Source organism: Urocitellus parryii, chromosome Y, assembly GCF_045843805.1.
Source record: "Urocitellus parryii isolate mUroPar1 chromosome Y, mUroPar1.hap1, whole genome shotgun sequence".
Lineage (NCBI taxonomy): Eukaryota > Metazoa > Chordata > Mammalia > Rodentia > Sciuridae > Urocitellus > Urocitellus parryii.
The window spans coordinates 4,869,399-4,888,970 of record NC_135548.1 but is presented as its reverse complement, the minus strand read 5'-3'; the positions used below and the strand labels follow the sequence as shown (position 1 = coordinate 4,888,970).

Below are 19,572 nucleotides of genomic sequence, written 5' to 3'. Positions count from 1 at the left end.
AAACTGAATGCAAATTGATTCTGTTCTTCAACTAAAAGACATAGACTTCTAGTGTGGATTAACAAGTAAGACCAAATCATATTCTTTTTAAGATTATCATTTTATAGTTTAGACATCCACAGGCTGAAAGTAAAATGATAGAAAAAAAGATGCTTCATGCAAATGGAAATGAAAAGCAAGAAGCAACAGCTACTCTTATATTTTTAAGAGAAAACTTCAATCCAAAATATATCACAAAGGGCAAGAATATTACTATATAGAATAAAAGCACAATTTTAAAAGAAATTAAAGATATAAAGAAACAAAATGATATCAAGTATCTATGCCCTCAAATCTTGGTGAAGCTAAGTGTGTAAAACAGATAGCACTAGACATAAAGACACAAGTGGATCCCACTATGAAAAAGTTGGGTGATTTCTATACCCAGCTTTGGTGATTTCCTCTCACTATTAAATGGGTCCCAACATAAAATAAATAAAAAGTTTTTATTCATTAACTATTATGTTTTGAATGGACTTGTCAAATATCTGCAAAATATTTCATCAAACAAGAGCTGAGTTCATATAATTCTGTAACTCTTTGGCAACCATCCCCCCAAATAGAACTTAGAACACAAAGCAAGTCTGAGCAATATATTTTTAAATATAGATATAAATATAGATAAACTTATTTTTTTGGATTTTTAAGGAATGAAGTTAGAAATCAATAGCCATAAACTTATAGGAATTGCATAAATAGAGCTTGAATAGTATTATGAACAATGAATAGATAATGGAGGAAATTAAACAGATTTCTAAGAAGCTTATAAATTTGAATGAGAACAAGATGCCACACAACAATATCAATATAGAATTTTCAGAGGTAATGTATAATTACATAAAAAAATCAGGATGATTTCAAATATATAAACAAATGATGCACCAAAAGGTTCTAGAAAAAATAATGAAGTATTTACAATATCAGTAAATGGAAAAAAATTAAGATCTGAAATTAATGATGTAGAATTTTTATTAGTGTGAAGGGGTGTGGGAAGCCAACCTTACCGGTGACTGAGTTACACTCCTCAGCTGGGTGCTGAGGTGCTCAGTCACAGAAATGGGTGTGTCTTGCTACAGCCCCATGGGTGAAGCTATGCTCACCTGTTCCTTTGTAATATAACCCCTTGCCCTGTTCAGGATAGAATCTTACATGGAAGTGCCTTGTGTGTGTCCTTCTCTTACTGTGCCCTTGGGTGTGGCCTACCCAGGTGTCAGTCAACCTGCTGACAGTGGGCATCATGAAGATAGACTCAGCCCCCTGAAACCTGACCCCTTGCCTCATTTGTATAGCTTCTCCTCAATAAAAGGGGTCAGCGTGTGCTCTCGCTCTCTCTCTTTCTGCAGACCCTTAAGGTCAGAGGAGCCGTCACAGCGACCCCAAAGAAAAAGGTATTTGTGTCTCTTGTGTGGTTATTTTGTGCAGCCCAGTTAGCCCCTGAGCCTTTTTTAGTCGTGAGAACAGAAACTCGGCAAAGGGGTAGTAAAACAGTTAATTATTTGGAAAATAATACACTCTCCTCTAAACAAGAATCAATGAAATCAGACATGAAAAAGCAGATATTACTATAGATAATTCTAAAATGCAGACCATAATTTGCTAAAAATATTAAACTTATGTAATTACTGATCAGAATAGTGATTACCAAAGCTAGACAAAATGGGTAGAGATTATGTAATGGATAAAAAAATCACAGACAGGTGATATATCCGGAGTTCCATTATTCAGAAAATGACTATAGTTCACATGATTCTATATAGAAGAGAGGATTTTGTGTATAAATAAATTATATTTGAATATATATATGGGATATATTTGTAAGATATCAGTGTATTTTGATGAATTAAAAAAGCTACCTAACAATCTTTGTGATTACATATTAAATGTGAGAGAATTTCCAGCAAACAATTTAAAATAGTAGTTGCCAGGGTTAGAAGTAGAAGATAATAGGGTTATTGGGTATTTGATACAAAGATTAAATTTAATGTTCTGTAAATGGAGCATAGTAATCATTTCAAAACAATGTTATGGACATATTGCAGTGGACTTAATACTTAAAATAGATGATAAAATTATGTTTGTAATTCTGTACAACCTAAAAAAAATAATCAGAACTCAAGTACTTATGACATAATTAAAAATTTTTTACTACTACTTATATTTTATAAGTACAGGGTTTATTGTGATTTTTAATTTGATGTTGTGTGTACATACATGTTTGCCCATGGATAGATATGGTGTTTTGAGTGTTTAAAGACATTAACTTGTTCTATTTCTTATTTCTATTTTTTCTCTTTTCAAAAATCAGTGACCAAGGTATACTTGTATTGAAAAAGAAAAATGATGTACACCAAAAATGTAGTAATGTAGTATTAATTGGATCACATTTCTTTGAATTGGCAGTTCTCCACTGTGGTTTTACAAAATTTTCTGCTCCTGTGAAGGTTTGTGGTGCTCTGCAGTCCTCCATGCCTTGCATCTGGCTCCTAATTAATACAAGGACTTAATCGCCTTCTACCATCACTTGTTGGGTACTCTCTTGGATACTGAGGCAATCTGGAAAGTTTCATCTTGCTGTATTTGTGTCTTTTGTCCCATATCATTGTTGAATAGGGAGAAGGCATATAATCTTGACCATAACATCTCCTTGTTCAGAAACTCCCCAAACACATGAGCTTCTGTAAGTTATAAGGGGTATTGTCTGAAAAGTGCCTAGTTTTGTCTATCTGCTGACTCATTGTTACTAAAATATAAGTAAGCTACAAGTCCTAAGAGTATAGAGGGCCACTGCTCCATGTTGGCACTATGTGTTTTTGTCATCTTTACCTTCAGCTATGTTCCTAAATTTTCCCTTGAACTTGATTTATTGTAAGAAATCCAGATCTGGAGTTGGTCCAAGAATATTTCTTACTTAAGATTGTCAGAGGTCTGGCTGCGGGGGTTTTACTGACAAAAAAAAATTGCAAAATTAAAATATGTTTTGGTCTTTCACAGATTCCAAGTAGTATGACCTCATAATTTTGTCTTCCAAAGAACATGAGTTAGAAATACTTATTTTCTTATTACTTATTTTTATCCAATTTAAAAACATACAAGTGCATGGAAATATTTTTGAAAGTAGGTCATTATTGATTTCTAGGATGATAAAGTTCAAGAAACATTTTTTATTAAAAAAATTAGATGATAACTAGATTATTTAAAGAATTTACTTTGTTGACTGGTTCAGTCCTAAAAGTTTGATCTTTGATTGCTCAAAAATCCTGGAGTTTGCTTTCAGGAAATCATAATCATTCTGTTAATCATTTGTTTGCACTCAGGTTCTTTCAAAATATTTTATAGGCACGTTTTTAAATTGGATAACAATTCTTTGTTATGTTGGCTTCATTATTTTGAGGTTTTGTACTTGTGGGTTAACATTATTAGTTTGACAGTATTTTGAAAAACTCTTTTTTTTTCTTGAATTCCCACTTAGGCCTTATATTAAAACAGATTTACATTTGAGATTTGCTCCTGAATTAGCCCTTTAATCTTCTATGTTAAAGAGTTAAATATAGAAATAACAGTATTTCATTGTTTGATGCTGGACTAATCAATGTATTGTGCCAAATTTTCCTTCTTGTTGGCTGTCAGTGACAGCACATGCAAAGGGGCTTACTTAGCACACATGATATATTCATTCATCTTTGCCAGTATTTAAGGGATAAGCTCCAGAACCTAGCAGGTATCCATTAATTTAATTCTGCTACGTATATTTTATAGACCAATTCATAATGCAGTCGAGAATGATCACTTGGAAATTGTCCGCTTGCTTCTATCCTATGGTGCTGACCTCACTTTGGCCACCTACTCAGGTAGAACCATCATGAAAATGACCAAAAGCAAGTGCATGGAAACTTTTTTGAAGGTAGGTCATATAAAGTTCTAGGATGATAAAGTTCAAGAGACATATTTTATTATAAATTAGATGATAATAGATTATTGAGATTTGGATTTTACTAGGCAAACATTTTAAATATTTAAAATTTTAGGACAACATTGACATGGACCTTTTTGTACATTATGGCATATGTTTTTAGTGAAGCTAAAATTTATTCTATATATACATTTATTTACTTCTACTAATACTTTAAAAGATTTCTAAAGTCATTTTGTTTGTCTACAAGTCATTTTTAACCATAATGACTCATTTTTACTCTTGAGTTTGGGAGATGGAAGATGCAAACTTGCCATGCATTAATTTTTCTGGTTTTGTCTTTGGTATTCAGTTAGCTTTTGACACATCATTTAAACAACAGTCTTATATGATACCTAAAACAAATATAATGTTTTCAGAATAAATTATTATGTAGTTTTTGCTAAAAAAAATAGCAGTAACTCACATTAACCACAACTTGTTTAACTTATTAGATATTAACCAGTACTATGAAGAAAGAGGTTTATTTTGTTTTTGTCTATTTTTGAGGCATCAGTGTATGATCTGTTAATAGAGAAGATAATTAGGCATTTATTTTTTAGAATAAAACAGAGAATCAGCTGTTGAAGAATTGTATAGATGTGCACAAAGGGAATTTGTTAGAAATTGATATGCATGACTATTCTGAATTTATTTAAAAAATCCTGTGACTGGGCTAATATAAACATAGATATAAAAAGATCCTGTTTTCAGTGCAATTTTATTTTCAACACCACTACACAGGAGTTTTGTTGCCTCATATCATTGCCTGCCTGCAGTACTCCCTCCTACTTTCCTTTCCTTTTCTTCCTTACATTTCCCCCTCTCTTTTCTCCCTTCATTTCCACCTTACTCTCTTGTTCGTATAGTAGTTGTACTTGTGGGTACAAGGTTGCAACCATAGTGTAGGTTTGATCAGTATTTCCCTAATAATCAGAGATCATTGAACACTTTTTCTTCTATGTTTAACATCTTTTTTCCACACATTTGGTCTTTTATATATATTTTTCTACACTAATTCTATTCATATTATTGGCTTTTGTGGTTGTTGTGTTGTGTTTTGTTTTGTTTTTCTTCTTCAGACAGTGTTACTATGAAGACTAAATGTGGTCCTGAACTCTTGTAATCAAGCAACTTTTGAGTACCTGGGTCTACATGCACATAGTGACACAACACTATTCCTGTTCTTATATAGATTCATTATATATATATATATATATATATATATATATATATATATATTATGAATATATATATATATATTATGAATATATATATGAATATATATATATTATAGATTATTATAATAACTATATTTATTTTAGGAATGATATAATGGCTATTATTATAATTATATTAATACATGTATTATATATGGATTAATAATATGTTATTATAATATATGTTATATTATTATATTATATTATAATACATATATTAAATTTTCTCATTAAGTTGTTCATTCTGACCTAAAACCTCTCTGTGATTCTCCTGTTTTCAGTCTGCTGAGAGCTGAGTTTATAAGATCATGCCATCTCTCTCTCTTTTCCTCCCCCTTCCTCCATCGCTCTCCCGTTCTTTCTCTTACCCTCTCTTTCTCTCTCTCCCTCTCTCTTTACACACACACACACACACACACACAAATTTTTAGAAGGTTATTATTTTCAGGCATTCTATTCTATTGCATTAGTGTTTATGCTAGTGTAACACTGTACAATATGTTTTGATTATTATTTTTATATTGTTTTATTTTATTTTATACTTATTTTAAGTATAAAATAAAAATAGAGTTTTTATTTTTATTAGTACACTATACTTATGCATGACAATGAAATCATTTTGACCAGAAAAGGCATGCATGGAATATAAATTGTTTAATTTCAGTTCTGCTCCTTTCTAACCTCTCTCCCTCTCTTTCTCCCTTTTATCCTATTCTCCTTCCTCTTTTTTTTCTACTCTTTATTGTTTTTTAAATTGACATTTTTAAAATTCCCACTCATGTTTATTCTGTGGTCCCTCCCTTTTTTATCACTCTTCTCTCGTATTCTGTTCCTTTCCACTGCTTAACAGATTTACCTTCATTTAATACTTCCCTTTTGTCACTTAATTTACTCTACCTTCCCCATATGAGAGAAAACTTATATTAAGTTAAAAAATCAGAATATAAGAGTCCCATATTTCCTTTTCTTGACTATCTAGAGTTCATTGCAATTACAGCTGAATTTTAAGATATTTTGTTTTGTTTTTGTTTTTTCCTATGTCTGATGCCAAATGACATTTGGGTTTTTGACATTACTCTGATTTTTAAAAAATGTAACCTTTATTTATTTGTTTTAATGTGGTACTGAGGATGGAAGCCAGGGCCTCACCTGTGCTAGGCAAGCACTCTACTACTGAGCCATAACCCTAGCCCAAGGATTCTAGATTTTTTAATTATACTTTTGTCTGAATAATATGAAGTCTTATAGTCCATGGACACTGAATGTTGTTCCTCTCAGTGATGTGTTTGAATTTGAATTTTCAGATAGCCTCCTTTTCCATGTCACATGATTCAAGTATCCATTTCTCAAAGATGTGAATCAATCATTGATTGCTTTAGATAGGTTTTATAATTTTCAGTAGACAAATATTTTGTCTCATTGATTATTTATTACTCATTGAATTTATTACTTTAGATGGCACTGTAAATAATACTTATTTCCTCAATACATTTTTGGTGTATAGAAAAACAACTGATTTTGTGAGCTGATTTTAAAAAATTTAAAAGTGAATGCATTATAATATATAATGGCATATCAATATAATTATATATAATGCTATAATGGCAGTAAATGTTGTAGCTTGAAATTTTCCTGAAATAGTTTATTGGGTTTCAAACACTTTGAGTTTGTTTTCCCTTCAGATTATTTAAATGACCTGCAGGGTTGCACTGACAATGAGTTGAATGTCTCCTGGGAATTCTATGGGACCTCAGTCTGTGGTGAGAGAGTTTTTATTCACAGTTTTGTGGAAAGTAGATCAGCTACAGTACATTTCTCTGTGATGTTAGTGTGGGGCAGTGGGTGGTGGGCGCTATAAAAATAATTGGGGGGGGGAAGCGTTTTTTGTTGTTGTAAAGTCCTTTGCTGACAGCTTAATCTTGCTCTAGCCCACTAATTTTTTCTCTTTTCCCTTTCATTAGAACCAGATTATAAAGCTGGAAACAATGTTTTGGCAAACCCTCCAGGACCAGAGGACAAGGAAAATGAAGATGGAGCTAATAGTGATATGTTTGAATTTGAATTTTCAGATAGCCCCCTCTTACCATCTTACATGATTCAAGTATCTGTTTCTCAGGGGTGAGAATCAGTCATATGGTGATATACAAAATGGGTTCACTTTTCAGTAATAGCAGAACTTAAAGACACTTTTTACAAATGCTTTTATTTGTTATTATAAGATGTATGTAACCAGAATATATTTTGACATATTGTAGACATATGGGGATAACTTTCCATTGTTACGGTTGTATATGATGTGGAGTTTTACTGCTCATGTGTTCATATATGTTCATTCTGTTGTCTCTCCTTTTCTTATTTCTACTCCCTTACCTTTATTTCTGTTGCCTAATCCAATGAACTTATATTTTTCTCCCTGCCTCTTATATTATATAGCATCTACATAGCAGAAAGAACGTTCAAAATTTGGATTTTTGGTATTGGTTTATTCACTTAGCATTATAGTTTCCAGGTTCATCAATTTACCAGCATATCCAATAGTTTCATTCTTCTTTATGACTGAGTAATGTTCTATTGTGTGTATATAATAAATTTGCTTAACTATTAATCTGTCAAAGAGCTCCTAGTTTGGATCCATGCTACTCTTGTGAATTGAGCTGCTATAAACATTGATATGGCTGCATCACTGTAGTATGCTAATTTTAAGTACTTTGGGTATAAATCAAGGAGTGATAACTGGGTCAAATGGTGGTTCCATTCTAAGATTTTTAAGGTATATCCATAAGCCTCTTATGAGTGAGGGAATGATGTCTAAATATCCATGCATTTAATAAAACCAGTAAGTCTTCTCTGGAAAACAATAATTATACTCAGCACACTATAAATTATTATAACTAGAGCACCAGCAAGACTAATGTAAGGCTCCAAATCCAAAGCATTGATGTCATTAAGGAATAAGTTTTGTGGTCTTGGAAATAGAGTCACTAAACTAACTGGGAAAGAATACTAGGAGGTTGATGAAATAATTGTAGAAATTTGAGTGAACATTGTGAATACTTCAGCAGAGTGGCCTTGCTTATCTGTGGTTTCATTTCCTGTAGTTTCACTATCTGTAAAGATTCAAGGTCCAAAAATATAAAGCTGAAAATTTCGGAAATAAACAATTTGTTAGTTTTAAAGTGCATGCTATTCTGAGTAGCATTACAAAATCTTGCAGTGTCCTGCTACATACTCCATGTACAGAAAGCTTCCTTTTAACCATCACATCCTTATTACCTTTGCAATTCATTGGAATAGTTATCAGAATGATTTTGTTGAGCCTATGTAAAGTATCTAGGTTGAACACTTATAAAGTAATATTTATTTTACCTAATAATGGCCCTAAAACTCAAGTATAATAATGTTGGCAGTTGAGAATTTTCAAGAGATAAGTGTTGCCTAGAGATGGTAAAATAAAGTACTTTGAGATCACCATATGTACATAAGTTTTACTTCAGTATATAATTAAAATAATTTTTATTGCTTTTGTTGTGAATCCTTCATTGTACTTCATCTTAGGGAAATAACTTCATCTTAGGGAAAAACTTACACATGTCTGCATATATGTCACACATATATGTGTATATGCATGTACATATGTATATAGATATTTATGTGTGTCTTTTAATACATATATGGAGGACTCCTGTACAGATAAGAGAGACTGCACAGAAGTCCTCCATATGGACTACATAATCTTATGTAGGATTAGTAAAGTCATTTTACTGATACCTGCAATCTTTTTTATAGTCATTTATGTTATTTCCAGGTCTTTCCCCATTCTAATAAGACACTGTGTCCTTGAGACTTATCCCTTGTCAAGAGACTGGGCTCTTGTTTATGTCAAGGGATTATGTTCTGCAGTGTATTGTCAAAGGCTCTTAATGAATAGACAGATTCCCCTGGTTCTGAAGTTATATGAACAACATTATATGTAGTAAATTTTGATTGTAACAGATAATATAACATAGTTTTGCATGAGTTTGTAAGGAAGATAATATTGTCTAAAAATTGTCATGCTAAAAATAGAAAATGTGAGCAAAGATGAGGGAGAAGAAAAGATATAAACATTTGTGTTCAAAATTCTCTCTTTATAAGAACAGAAGATGAAAGAGGTGCTTTAAATTATTTCTTTAAATAATTTTAAAAATTAGAAAAATAAATAAATTACTTCTTTTGTGTTAGGGTTGTATTCTTAGCTCTGTACTTCATGAGCATAGTGGGATGTATCATGAATCACCCAAAATATGGCCAGAACTGAAGGAGAAGGATATTAGTTCATTCCATCAGCCATGACAGAAATGATGTAGTAATTATGAAGACTCTCACAAAGATGTTGCTGATGCTTTGTGTAATCAATTGGTCTTCTCTGGATTTCTTTTAAAGCCAGATAAGACTAGAGCTACTGCAAAAGTAGAGATGTTATCTTCATTTGAAAAGATGTTGGTCAATGATTAGCTATACTAGGAAAAGGCAGAGGGCTTCAACTATAGCTCTTGTTTACAGGCATAGACTAATTTTGTATTTTTTCAGGAAGACAATTGTTGAAAGTACTGTTAATATTGCAATTATTATTATTATTATTATTATTATTATTATTATTATTATTAAATCACCATATTATTTTTATCTTATAGGCCACGAAACTGGTTATTGCTTTCTGATGTTCTTAAGAAATTGAAATTGCCATCCTGTGACTTCAGTTCCAATTTTCCAAATATGGAAATTGTCATAATTAAAGAGTCAGAGTTTTATAAGCAGGTTTCCACAAGTGCCTTGTTTGCTTGCTCCAAAGACTTGGAAACATTCTATCCAGAAGGTCAGAAATTATTACATTTGGTTGAATTCACAAATGAACTACAGATTCTTCTGGGTTCATCTGTGGAATTGTTAAATCCCTTTCGTGAGGACTTGGATAAAGATCACTGCTGAGCAAATCAGATTGAGGGATACTGTGTGTTCCTGTGTCAATATGTATATATTGGTCAAAATGTTATTATTTCGCTATTGAAAGGATGTTATTGCATATGGAACACATTTTTTTGTAAAACTACTTGAGTTTAAAACTTAAATGTCTTTAAAATTAGTTGCCATGATATTGTTTAAATGTTTAATTTTTGAAATCTGCCAATATGTTGTTTTTATCTGCAATTTGTGTTTCCTTTCTTTTGCAAAGGACAAAAGCAAAGAGTAAAAGAGCCTCACTCATTGACACTTTTTTTTTTATAAAGAAACCCTGTTGAAAGACTTCCAATTGTCAATTTTAAAAGTAATATCAAAATTGAGAAATTTTTTTGATAAAACAAATTTGTAAAATCTCTTGGTGTTGTAAATCTGTATTTTGTATGCAGAGAATCTTTTCTAGCTCAGTGTTTGCTACTTGTTGTAAGGTGTATTATAACCACATCTACACAATTAATGGTTTGAACTATATCCTTGTGTAAAACCTAGGAAACTAATTTTCATGCATCAAAATGAAATGTTTTGTGGCTTTTAAAAATACAACTGAGCTATTTTTTCAATATATTGTAAAATGTTGAATTGTATTATACTAATTTGATCTTCCTTTAAATTTTTTGAATTGTGTTTATAATTTTTAAATTTCTATAAGCAAGTTCTCTGCCTTTGTAATGGTGTTATAAAACTTAGGAAAATATAAAACTGAGAAATCAATGATTGAACTATTTCTCAACTATGTTTTGCCAAACCTTCGTTACTTTTTTAAAAAAATGGCTGACAAATTTCTGTAGATAACCCTTAGTGCAGTGTGTAGTCAATATAAGTAAAATGGAGATTCCTAAGGAATTTTACTCAGAATAAGACCTGAAGTTCTATCCTAAAATCTTAGTTCCTCTGTGCATGTATATGCAGTGTACTTGTGCAAATTAATTACCTTCTCTTTAAATAATTATATAATTTTGCTGAGATATAATTTACATATAAAAGTCACAAGTGGTTTTTAATATATCATTATTGTTCAAACATCTCTTTTATCAAAAGGGATAAAGTTATTATCCCAAGAAGAAAGCTGTATGTATTAGTTGTTTTCCCCTCATTCCCTGGGCACACTTCTATCTTCTATACTTTCGTATGTAAGGATTTGCACACTCTGAACTTTCATGTGAATAAAAGCTTAAAATATGTAGCATTTCATGACTGACTTATTTTGAAATATTTTCAAATTTTATACATGTTGTAACCTTTTTCTTAGCAGATACTTTTCCTTTTTTCCCTTTGTTTCTTATAAATAGTGCTTCTGTGAAAATTAACCTAAAAGCCTTTATACCTAAAAGGTTTCATACCTTAAGTATGAGCCTATAAGTGACATATTGGGTCATATGATGTCTGCTCTTTAGACTTAGTTTTCAAAATCAATTCATTATTTTACATTCACAACAGTAGGGTAAGAACATCCCAAAATATCCTTTGATTGTAGCTAATTTTGGGTATGTGTACAGGTACTTTTGTTTGTTTTGATTTGCATATCTGTGATCACTAAGTATGACCACTTTTCTATTTATTTATTTTGCTTGTGGTTTTTTGTTGGGATCTTTTACCTCCTTTGGGACTGTGGCCATTATTGGGTGTTGGCTGAGGCAGCCTCATGGGTTAGCATTTCCGTATATATGACCTGGCTGGATTGGCGTCAGCAGGCTTTTAGCCCGCACACGTGGGCTTTTGACCTTAGTCTCACCTAATGGTTTAATCTAAAATCTGCCTAGGCCCCTTAGTGATAGTGACATAACTGCTCCTTATTGTTTCTTGCTACTCTCTCTTCTTACCCCCTCCTTCTATCACTATATAACTTTGTCCCTGACACAATATAGTTGAGATTGTTGCACCTTCATGGTTGACTCATCTCCAGACTCCATGTGATTGTGGGCCAGGTTGGATGGCAGACGAGGTCGCAATACTTACCCTCTCGCTCAGCCCAGAAGACACTAGCTGGTCTAGTGCACTTCACTACCTCTGTCGGAGGGCGGTTTCAACACCTGGTGCCTCTGAGACGACAGGCTGATCCTGCCTGCCTCTCACGTACCCTTGTCACAGGGGGTAACAGTTTTTGATGAATGTTTGGGTATAGTCTATTTGGTTCTATATTTTTATAGATGCACTAGTTCTTTCTGGGGTATTGGTTGTAAATACTGTTGAAGTAAGATCTGTCTCTGCATTATGTTTTCTGGTTACACTTCTTTTTTTCTTTTTCCTAAATGTATTGCCTTTTCTATTAGATTGTTTTTTGAATGCACTACTATGGTTTGGATATGATTTTAAAGATTTTCTTTAGCATTTATGTGTGGGAAGTTTGATCCTTGTGTGTTGATGTTTAGGGATGATATGACCATTAATAGGTCAGACATAAAGGTGAGGTCATTATGTTATCAGGTGATAAGCCCATGACAATGATTCATATAGTTTTTCTGACAGAATTTATAAGTCATTTTCTGATTTCTTGTCTTGCCATGTGATCTATTTAGGGTACCATAATGTTTTCAACATAGAAGAACTAATATGGGGTTCATGCATTTAAGACTCCAGTACAGTACAATCATTAAACCTGTTCTCTTCATAAAGTATTCATCCTCTTTGTAGTAGCAGACAATGGTCAAAAACAGGTACTACTTTAAATTTTTGTCAGTCTTCATATATTTTTCTTAGTATCTTTATAAGTAATACCTTAACAATTATAAATAATAATATATAAGAGTGAAATACAGCATAACAACTTAATTTTAAAAATATAAAAAACTTTTTTATCTATTATCCTCCTGATCTCCTTGTTATTAGTACAACCCATTTTTTTTCTTTTAAAAGTGCTTAATAGTTATACATAATATTTGGGTTCATTTTGACAATATCAGGCATGGAATTTGATTTACTCCATATCAGCCCTTAAGGACTCTGCTTTCCAATTTCTCCTCTCCCCCACCCCCTTTATTTTTCTTCCTTTACCCTATTTGTCTTAATGTCGCTGATTGTTTTGGATTGATGCTTTATAAACCTACATGAAGGTGGAATTTGCATTGTCATGTTTATACATGCATATAGGGAAATTTTGTTTCTGTATTTCCTCAATTTTATGTCCCTCCTACTTCCCTCTGAATCTCCTATTCCTCTTATCTTCTGGGTTTTTTGTTGTTGTTGTTGTTTGTTTGTTTGTTTTGTTTTGTTTCATTTTTCTTATTTTGTTCAAGCTTGCACATGAAGGAAGATATTTGACCCTTGATATTATGAGTTCAGATTATTTCACTTAATATGATATCATTTTTCTGTCCATTTACCAGGAAATGTTCTATATTATTCTTTATGATTACTCTATTGTGTATATATACTACAGTTTTTTGATTCATTCAATTATTGATGACTGTAAAGTTATAGAGCATTAAAATTAAAGCCAATAATCTTACTGTAAGACCGGTGCATGTTCAAGATCAAAATATATAGATTAACAAAAGGTCCCAAAACACCAATATTCAGCTCCTGCCTATTGACTCTGCCTGAACCCAGGGAAAAGGGGGATTTCTCTAAGAGCTTTGCAACTCTGGGTTAGTGACCTCCTAATCAGGGAGAATCTTAGAGAACTAAAACTTGATCAGTAAATCTTCTGCAAGGAGAAGGGTGACTACAAAAGGGAAATACCACAGATGCTCCCAAGGAGTGCCATCTCATGGAGAAGACCCTAATCCATCCTAGCTAGAAAATGGCACTAAAAGAGCTAAGAAGCTTCTCTGAAGTTCCTCTAGAGTGACTGTGGGAACTCATCTGACTCTTAAAAATAGATTACTATCAAAGTCCGTTCGACCAGCTTGCTCTTAAACACTAAGCAAAAATAGTTTTAACCCAAAATACATACATCCCTGGGAATTTAAAAAGGAAAACAACAGTTCTTTTAATAGAACTTAAAATGTACACTTGGGTCAGTCCCACAGCCACATTGCCTTCAAAATTCTGATGGTTTTTACCTTTGCAAGGCAAATATTAATTCTTGCTTACCAAAATTAAACTGGCATCTATATTTTAATCTTCCTTACTCTTCAAAATGACATTTTGCCCCACAACCAAAGCCTATTCATCCCAATAACAGAAGACACAGATGTAGAAGAGCCCCCCAAATTATTCCCTACTGATAGGGCCAAAAAAAAAAAAATACCACCAGGATTGGCACAGGAACAGTGTGATTAGGAACTTCTATTCACTGTGTAAAATAGCACAGATTATTGCAAATATCCAGAATGTCACCAATTATGTAATGACTTTACATAATAAATTGGACTCCCTGTTTTCCTGTAAAGCTGGTCAGTGAAGAATGCTGTAAACCAATTGGGAGTGATATCAGACAAAGTTGAAAGGCTCCGGGACTACCTAGATTATGAAAAATAGATGTTAACTCTGGAGACTTTTTAGAGGATCTGGAATGGTGATTATCAATATAACAAATTTTAAAATGTTACCCATGTTAATATTTTTCATAAGTGATATGTTTCACAGGCTGTGTATTAAGTCCCTAATCTGGACCCATACTAATATATAATCTTAAAATATATTTTATGTTAAATGTGAGAACTGGTATATTACAATTGTATGTCAATCAGACTGTATGGCAGAGTCCAGGACAAACTGTTATGATTCCCAGAAGGCCAGTAGCCACCTGGTTCCCTGTAAAAGTGCTAAAAGTTTTATCTGATGGTTAATTGCTGGCATTGTTATCCTGGCTGGGGCAATTTCTTCTGCATCTACCTTCAACAAATTTCAGAAGAATTTTACTGAGATTCAATAGCAAAATACATAATCATTTAGCAAGTCTTGATATTTTTCCTAATACTTCTCTGGTTTGCTTGTTATATGGCTGGGTAAACAATTGCAAGATTTATGATGAGCTGAGAGGATTTAATATCATTTACCAAATTCTGTGTTACTAGAGTTTTATATAATGGCACAAAGAATCAATAGCAAAATATACATAATCACCTATTAGATATGGAAAATTACAAGCCCCAAAAGTAGTGAGACCTGGGAAAGGGAGGTGAGAAGGAAAGCCATACATTGAGAAAATTGATCCTTTCCTTGACAAAGAAGTATCCATCAAATCTGGGAAAAAGTTGAAACATTAATCCTTTTGTAAAAAAAAATCCTTTCAGATACCTCCCACTGACCAAAGGACCTTCATCAGGTCAAGTAAGGTAAATCCCAGAGACTGACCACTAGCTTGAGACTCCCTCCCATTTCACTCCACAAAACAGATCCCAAATTCCTAGCACTAAAATTGACGCCTTCACTGATTGACAGAACAAACTCCAAATTCCTGAGTGTCCAAATAAATTTATATGCTCACTAGACCACCTCTCAGAATAACCAATATAATCCCAGGGCCTTTCTTTGGGAGCTCATTTTCCACTAGGAAAGTGAGACCCACCACGGCAACATTTCATCTCTGCATCCCCTGCTTCTGTGTGAAACTACATTTCTGAAAAAAGTACTTAGCTGATTTGTAAATTTTTGTGTTTGTCCTTATCTTTTTGTATAAAATCACCTATGGGGGCTTACTAGTTTTTGCAATGCCTCTTTTGATATGTTGAAATAACAGTCTTAGGTTCTGGACATGATTCATGCAAAAGCACCTGATTTTAACATTGAAGAGATTTGAGGCAGTTTGGCTGAAGGAATCTCTTCCCTTAACCATTTAAAATACTTTTCTACACATATATCTGGATTATTAGCTACAACTATACTGCTAATGTAAAAGGGGAAAGGGAGGTGAGAAGAAAAGCCAATTGATCCTTTCCCAATATATTATTTGTTTATAATATATATTATATATAAAATATATATTTTAATACATATTAAAGTCTCTCAACTCATCATAAATCTTGCAATTGTTTACCCAGCCATATAACAAGCAAGCCAGAGAACTATTATGAAAGTATCAAGCCTTGCTAAGTGATTATGTATTTTGTCATTATATTTTGTTTTGCATAGTCTGTCAAGTGGATCGAGATGATTAAAACATCAGAAAAATATGGATCCAAGACTATGCACACTTTTTATGCTTCAAAGGACCTGAACTGTTGAGATCACGAAGAATGCACCCTAAGTTTGAATAGGACACAATGGCCTTGATTAAGGAAAACTAGGGTCCCAACTATATGACCTGCTAAAAAATGTTGTTTTTTTTTCAGCACTAGCAAATCAGTTAATCTTTATCTTACTTCTAATAAACTTTCTTTTATTTATTCTTAATTTTTGTACAGAAAGAGTTTCTTAGGGAGGTGATCTGCCCAGCCCAAGCCCACCACTGAGGACATATCTCTGTGTGTGTATAACTTATTAAAATGAGGACTTCACTCATGATAGAAAGTATCTTGTCTAATTTCTAAATATTTGAGGTCACTTTGATTTTATATTTGTGCAATGAGAGATAGGTTCCCATAACTATTTGTTTAGAAGGCTGTCTTTCTCCAACCTATAAATTTGGCACCTTTGTGAAATATCAGATGTCTGAATGTGTATCTGTGTCTTATATTCTGATTTTTGATTGATCTTCAACTCTGTTTTGATTCCAATATCATGATGTTCTTGTTACCATTTCTCTGATTATAATTCGAGATAAGATGTTGACATATAGTGTCTTCTGTATCACCCTTATTACTCAGTTTGGTTTGTGTATTTTTTTTTTAATTTTTCAAATGACTTCTGATTAAATCATGACTTTCCTCCCTACTTCTATAAAGAATGCCATTAGTATTTTTATGTGTATTGCATTAATTCTTTGCAAAATTCTTGGGAAAGTGGCCATTTTTCATAATATAAATTCTTCCCATGAAAGATCTTTCTGTCTTCTAAGCTCCTTTTCAATTTCTTTTTTCACTGTTTTAGAATTCTCATTGTAGATAATTTTTCACTTCCTTGGATACGTGAATTCCCAAGTATTTTATTTTATTTTTTAGGTTATTGTAAGTGAGATAGATTTACTGATTAATTTCTTGGCAGAATAACCATTTTTCTATACTAGGAAAGTTAATATGTTGCTACTTTGATGCATGCTATCATCAGTTACAGAATTTTTCTGTAAACTTTTTTGTTTTATTTTTATTCTCTCTCTCTCTCTCTCTCTCTCTCTCTCTCTCTCTCTCTGTGTGTGTGTGTGTGTGTGTCTGTGTGTGTGTGTGTGTGTGTGTGTGTGCATGCATGTCTGTGTATGTGTGTGTTCTAAATAATATAGGATCCTGTCATCAGCAAACAGAGATAATTTGACTCTTTCTTATTCATATCTCGTGGATATTCCTTTCCAAATACTTTGGCTAGAATTTCAAGAAATATATTGAATATGAGTGGTAAGAATTGACATCCTTATCTTGCTTCTGATTTTAGAATTATTTTCAGTTTCTGTTCATTCATTATAATATTGGTTTTGGATTTGTTATACACTCTTTGAAATGTTGGGGAAAATTTCTTCTATGCTTAAATTATCAGCATTTTTAACATGAATGGGTACCGATTTTATTATTATGTTTTAAATCTATTAAGTTGAAAAAATGATTTGTCTCCTTACTCTAATTATGGGGTTAATCACATTTATAGATTTGTATATTTTGAACTCATCTTGTTTATGAGTTGAAACCCACTTGATTTTTGATATACTATTTTTTATATGTTTTGGAATGTGGATTTTATAGTATTAAAGATTTTTGCATCTGTGTCAATTAGAAATATTGGTCTATAGATTTCATTTCTTGATATTGTATCTTTTCCACATACTAGATTCATAGACTAGATTTAGGAGTGTTTCTGTCCTTTATATTTTATGAAATAATTTGAGAAACACTGGCATTGCTACATCTTTAAAAGTACAAAAAAAAAAAAAGCTGAAAATCCATATGATCCAGGGGTTTTTCTTTGTTGAAAGACTTTTAATTGCTGTTTTATTATTAGATGTTGTTTTGTTTAAGTTGTCTGATTCTTCCTGATTCAACTAATCAGATCGTATGTATAGAATTTTGTCAAGGTCTTTTAGCTTTTCCACCTTATTTTATAAATTTTTACAAGAATTTCTAATGATCTTATGGATTTCAAAATTATTTGTGTTGGTATCTCTTTTTTCTTTAATTTTTATTTGAGACTTATTTTGTACATGCTAAAACTTACATTGTGAATTAAAATATTTATTGTCTGGATTGAAAAGATTCAACAAGCTGCTGGGGAAATAAGTGCTTTCATGAAGAGCTGTTTCCCAAACACTTGTGCAATAAAGTTCTATATAGACATATATTAGATCCATTTTCTACCTAATTCCAATATTATTGGTACTAATTAGAGCTTTAATGTATTCGTCTATATTGTATTATTTTATGTAACTATCTTCTAAATCAAATATAAGAATATTTAAAATTAAGAAGGCATTACAATTGTCCTTTAGTTTTTGGTAATTTTGTTTTTATTGGCTATTTTAAAACATTTGTTTGGACTACTTTAAGTAGTCTCTTAATTTTTTTGTGTGTAGAGAAGGTCTACATGTAATTAAAAATTTAAAAATATAATTAATTAAAACTTTTTATACTTTATTTTATATCCAAGTTTTAAATAAACAGTTTAATGACTATACCATCATTACTGATTAGTTAGAGGCTTTTCATTAAACTGTATTAAATCTATTATTATTAAAAAGTAATGATTCCCTTCTTCCCTCGTCACCTGGTTACCATTAATATACTGTTTCTAACTGAGACTATTATGAATAAATCATAATTGAAATTATAGTCTGTTCATCTCTTATGAATTACAGATCAACTTGTCCAAGTTTTACTCCTTTATGAAACTGAATAATATCTCCATTGTAAAAACCATGTATTATTCATTTGTTCACCCTTTAATAAACTATGTTTTTATCTTTTGTTTTTGAAAATAATTACATACAAATAGTGTACAAATATCTCACATTTTTTATTTAATTATTCTACATGTGTATAATTAGATATAATTGCAGGATCAAATGGTAAGATTATATTTTTTTTGAAAAATTATACTACTTTCATAGTGACTGCACAATTTTATATTTACATCAAAATTAGATTAGTTGTAATTAAATTTCCCCACACATAAGACAATATTTCTTGTTTATAAAAGATTAATATTCTCATTGATATGAAATGTTGCGTCAATTTTCATTTGTACTTGCTTTATGATGAATAAACATTTTTGTACAATAATGAGTCAGGTTTTTTTGTAATAGAAACTCAATTAATTTTAATGTGTTAATTTTGTTTACTTGAATTTTTCTAAAGTAACTTATTAGCTTTAAAAGAAAAAAATACATAATATATATGTAATAAA

General features: G+C 31.7%; 1 pseudogene; it reads left to right on the top strand.

Moving 5' to 3' along the window:
• The window catches only part of LOC113175929 (BCL-6 corepressor-like), a 43,479-nt pseudogene extending 33,303 nt beyond the window's left edge, over window positions 1–10,176 (top strand).
• Window positions 10,177–19,572: the final 9,396 nt, after the last annotated feature.